Here is a 5,884-nt window from a genome sequence, read left to right as displayed (position 1 = left end):
TGTGCAACAGTCCTCTGAGAAACATAGAAATTACATGGTTGGTCTCACTGCAGTTGCACAAGTGGACAGCGAGGTTCAACTGCAGATGGGGGCACCTCAATGGAGCCGAACAAAAGGATGGCAGATTTCAAGTGCCAGTAAGTATTAGATGGACTTCAAAAGCTATATCTAGACTAATATGGGCTGTTGCTATTCAAACATTTTTTTTCTTCAGATAGAAGGATATGCTCTTCGTGTTCACTTTTCAGGATCTCCTTGAGCCACAGAAAGCATTAAAGTGTTTAACAAGCCAGAGGCAGATGCAGTAGTGCTCATCTGAGTGGGACAGCCACAAACAATCATGTCCAAGGCTGGCTACGCAGAGGCAACGGTAGGTCAAACCCAACAGAACGAAGCAAGTTGAAATCATCAGCCCTGGGGTGATTCCTGACCTTCCTTTCAAATCTATCTGATTGACAGTGCAAGATGGGTGACAGGGAGGGCAGAAGATGTTACCCAAACACTGCATTTTTTTCTAGAGTAGATACTTCAAATGCTGCCCTGAGAACAGGGATGAGCTCACTCCCTCAGCAGGAGCTGCTACGGGCAGGGCTTCCTGCCAGGGCATGCTTTAATACACACCTGAACAGTTTCAAGTCTAGATCTGAAATATTTCAGCAAATGAAGTAATAAATACATTATTTCGCTGAAGATTACCACCTCTCTGAACAGAAAAATCCTCTCTGACATCTTTGGAGTCTGAAAAGAGCTTCCATAAAATACTACAGTAACATCTCTGTAAGATGCTGTTAACTTTTTCATGAATAAGAAACAAAGACCTTGAGGCAATAAAAAAAAAATAATACTTGTAAGTATAACTAGACGGTGGTTAAATTTGAATGTCTTGTAGCAAAGGGAAACTCTGATACCCAAAGCAGTTCGTATCGGAGAAGGAAGAACACCGATTTAGTTTACAGCATTTGTTGTAACCCTCAAGCATGCCCACCCCGCCCTGGCACAAACAAGGGAGCAACGCGTTGGCCGTGTCACCTAGGGCAGACATTCAGAACACAGCTTATAAATCTCCCTATACTACTGACTCACTGTGTGGAGTCACTGCAAAGAGACAGCAGATGCTTTAGCTCTGTCTGTGGAGCACTGAAACACAACTCTGGAGCGAGCAGCAGTGGGATGTTTTCATATACCCTTCTGCAAGGTCTGTTTTTACTGATTGAACTAAGGGGCAAGGGAAAGATTGTTTTGCAGCTCATGGACTGTATTTTGGATTCTAGTTAATCAAGCAGCCAAGCAAAAGTGCAACACATTCACATGTGGCACTTGGTCACAGAACAGAATTCAGGCACCGTAAGTCAGCGGCAAACAGATTAATTTTCATCCCTCTCCACTCCTCAGATGATTTAGAAATTTAGCTTTAATGCTCACAGGGGAAAAACGTTTTTGTTCTTCAGGCAGATTATGTTTTTCCCCAGAAGAACTAAATATTTAAACACTAGTCTTCTTTTTGAAGCATACTGGCTCTATCGTAGGTACTTCTGCAGCACGTGCTGAAAGGGGATGGTGTTTAGAGGACACGATCATTCATTACAGCAAATTACATTTCTGATGTCAAAGATGATTAAAAAAAAATTTAAAAAAATCAGTATCATGGCTGACATTCCACCTTTAGCAGGTCAATGGTGGTGCAAATACATCATGTCATCTTGTCTTAGCAGCAAGGGTCCATGGCTGTGATTCACACAGAAGAATGTGGGTGTTGAAACAATGCTTGATTCTCCACCTCCCATATTAACCAGCTTTTAGAAGTGCCATCTATTTTTCAGCAAATACCACATTTGAAGTTGAGGTCACTAATTCCTGGTGACATTACTCATTATCAATAACGAGTCCAGTGCACAGTGAACAACTACCTTAATTTTATTACACATCAGTAGCTTTGAGATCTCTTTGAAAAAGAGACGGCCTGGTGCTGCTGAACCAATCTGCTTCATTAACAAGTAACTCTACTTGAAGTGACTTGCAAGTACAGCACATTTAACAGCAGAAATGTAACTTCACTATTAAGTTAACCAAGTAACTGAAAATTTTACAGCAGATTTGACTAAACTAGACAAAGGGGGGACTATCAAGTACAGATACAAAAAGTTTACTTTGAAAATACTATAAAGATTATGTTGCTACTGCAATAAGAAATTTGAAGAACTGCGGAGCCAGTGTATTCCAACATGCTGCATGTTAGAGACCCGGTGCTGGACAAGTGCTCATTCATTATGAGAAGGGAGCAACATCATAATCTATCAGATACCATAATGTCTCTCAAAGAGAAGAAAAAGAGAAATGGGGAGATACCCCTAGGGTTTCCAAGATACAGGGGAAAACCCAGACAAGAAAAAGCCAACTGGTGAAGCCTTGCAGCCTGAACTGTCCCAAAGGGCTTTTAGGGTCAGCAAAAACTCCATCCCTGATTGCTTCCTTCTTGGCAAGAAACACGACTGCTCTGAGAAACAGAGGGGCTGCAGACTGAAAAAGAGAAAGGCAAGGCACCTATGACACATACACAGAGGGACAGGTTGCTTGTCTGAAGAAATGAAGAATAATACACCTTCCCAAGCTGAGATGGCTTCCTGGATCAACAAAAGCCCATGGTCAAACATCATCTGAAGTTTAAATCGCAGCACAAAGGAGCAAAGAAATAATAAACCCTGTCTTCAGTGGCAGTCAGCACTTCAGTGGGAGGCTGTGGGGCATTGATACGGGCTGTATCACTCAGATTTCTGTTGAGATTCCCTCTTTTCACAAAATATTTAAATATCTGCAGCACAGGTTAACTCACTCCCAAGAAAGCTGCGTAAGTCAGAAAGCAGGAATAAGTCTGTCTTTTCAGAACTTTTTCAAAAGCAAGACTGTGTCACACTAAAACCGGTGACCCTTTTGTACACCAAGAAAGCAAGCTCTAAAACCTGGCACGCCAGCTAACACTGAATTTGTAGGCCAAGCTCTCTGCTCTACAAAGAGAAACAAGATTAGGCTGGCCTTTTAAGAATCATTTCATGCAATAAATGTTTCCTTGCCACTGCGCAGGGGAATACAAGCCAGTTAAAGCAGTTTTCAAAACTTGTTTCCCCTTGTGCTTCTACCTGTGTGCTGGTAATGCCTTTACCCAGTTTAACAGCAAGTAGCACGGCTCCTGCAAACTGGGGATCTATTCAAGTGCAATATTGCTGCTGGGTTTTCCCATTTGTCAAGTCCTTCTTGCGAACCAAAGAAAAGTGAATCAGAGTACGGCTGCAGGCCTCAAATATCAAGAATCCAAGACGGCTTGATGTCAGTATTTCTCCACACACACGCCAATTCCTGACTAACGTAACAAAGAGCTTGCCTGTTTCTTACGAAGTCCATTCATTACATACTCACCAGTAAATGGAGTTACAGCGTGGAAGAGAGAATTTCTACTGTTATGCACTGTACTTGCCACATTGAAGAAATACAACGACACAGAGGTATCCCACGCAGAGTAGACACATTAAGTTAAGAAACTCATTCTTCAAAAAAAAAAAAAAAAGGTGCTTTTTTTCAAAAGAAGATAAAGCACTCTATTTGTTAATTATACTCAGTTTCTTTTTCAGGTGGATAGAAAAACTGCTGCATGGTGCATTTCTAGGAACGCATATTCATTCAAAACAACAACCCCAGACTGCTTTTGATGAAAACTACATGCACTGTGGAAGGTACACAAAGAGCAAGGCAGCTGCCAAACACAACCTTGGACAGTCAAGCCTATGCCAGCACCCATTTCGTCTTCCATAAGAGTCATCTTGAGGCAGCTCTGTCTGATAACAGGTTAGAAAACATCTAGTGTCTTCTCTTCTTTGAGAGCATCTACCATTTAGACATTATAAATAAATTCATTTTTAGGCCACATCCTTCTGAATTACACCAGACTCTTTAATTACTTTACGTAGACATCAGTGAATCCAGCCAACTAGCAATTTCTATTCAGCTGCCATTGAAGAGACGAATCATCCTTAACTTCGAAAAGGATTAATTTTCCCTGGAGACAAGGACATAACCTTGAGATTTGTCACTCTACACACTTTTATTCTTCCTCTTGCCGTTTCCTATCTGCCTCCTTGAACACTTCTGTTATATTGCTGTATTACAGACATATCGTTCAGAGAGCAGAGGTGGTTGGTTCAGTCCCCTTTATTTGGTTCCCCACAGAGGCTACAGATCTGATGCAGAGACAGACAACCAGCTCTTCCCCCAAGATTTGTATAGCTGTATCTATTTTAAGTTTGTCATTTCATGACAGAAGAGGTGCATTAGCAGTTCAGGAAACCAAGCTGGGTGTGAAGTGGGGAGAGGAGAATGAGCAACCTCAACCCCACTTCAGGAAACATGTTTAAGTGCACATGAAATGAGCTGGAACAATGGCTCTGAAGAGTTTTCAACCAGTCCGCAGTATGGGCTACCACACAACTTACTTTCCTCATACTGCTGCTGCTACCGCCTATGGAAGAAGCGTCCCTAGAGACAACAGGAAAGTTTACAGACTATGATTCATTCAACACCTGCTGCTATTAAGGCTCTTAGCAGAGTTATCACTTATAGTTGAGAATCCAGCATTTCACTTTGCATAAAATGCTTTATCATTTAGAAGGAGGACATGGGAAGCAGGAAGAAACTCAGTCATGATAAATATAAGTTGGATTAAGTCCATCTGACATTCAAAGATGACTGTGCACAAATAGACTCCATTTTCTCTCTCCAGGAAAACTTTGGCAGAGGTTGGTGTTACAAAGGAGAGATCAGAATTTAGTCACCACATCTGTCTCAGAAGCTTCCTTCTGCCCCCCAAAATCAGTGTAGCTTGGAGGCAGAAGGAAAAAAGTCCATCTGACATTCAAAGATGAGTGTGCACAAATAGACTCCATTTTCTCTCTCCAGGAAAACTTTGGCAGAGGTTGTGTTACAAGAGAGATCAGAGAATTTAGTCAAAAAAAAAAGAGGCCATATTGGATATCTTCTATGTGAAGTCATGGAATCAAAAGGAAGCTACGGAGAGACTATTGTCAGCGCAAGATCATTCAGGCTGGAGACCAATGGCAGAAGGGAAACACCCTTCCAGCAGTACCCACTGGTATTTCTAGAGAAACCTTCCTACCAAAGGCGTGCTGTTTTGTGTCAAGCAGCATTCGTATCTTTGCAATCTGCTGGCTGCTCAGGCAAAGAGATGTCCATCATCTAACCAAAGCTTAAGAATCAGAAGTACAAAGTGCGTAAGAAAAAAACCTGCCTCCCCAACAGTTCAAGGTACCGCAGGGTCTGTGTTCACCGACATGTTTTAGAGGTTTCATGAAGGAACTCAGCGAAAGAGCAGGCTTACGGAGAGCACCCACTGAAACACCCAGTAACTGGCACTCCCCATCTGCTTCCCCATACTCCACAACACAAATATGAAGTAAAACAGATTCTCAGGCTGTAGCTACTAGACGAAGAAGGGAAGAAATTGCTGCCTCAGGACTTTATCTCTCAGTGCTTCTTTAATTGAGACAGACATTAAAAAAAAAAAAAAGATTACAAGGTGCTAGAAAAACTAGGAGAAACTAGGAAAGCATATAGAATACTTCAATGCTACTAGAAGAACAAAAGATTTTAAACGAAAAAATCAAATCACTTAGCTAAGAGCTTAAAAAAAAAGTTAACAGGCAGCAACTGTTCCTCTGTTTCCTTGGGTCACTGCTCTCAAATAATGACTTTGGGATAATTCATCCCCGCTTTGTCAACAAAGCTGCCTTAACAGCCTTTGAACGCTGGGCAGTAGGAGCAGGCCAATGACACCAACTGAACAGCACAAGCCATCAGGCACTCAGCCATAGGTAGTCAC

This window comes from Aptenodytes forsteri, unplaced genomic scaffold (genome assembly GCF_000699145.1).
Source record: "Aptenodytes forsteri isolate BGI_AS27 unplaced genomic scaffold, ASM69914v1 Scaffold54, whole genome shotgun sequence".
Taxonomy (NCBI): domain Eukaryota; kingdom Metazoa; phylum Chordata; class Aves; order Sphenisciformes; family Spheniscidae; genus Aptenodytes; species Aptenodytes forsteri.
This window is presented reverse-complemented; position numbering follows the sequence as displayed.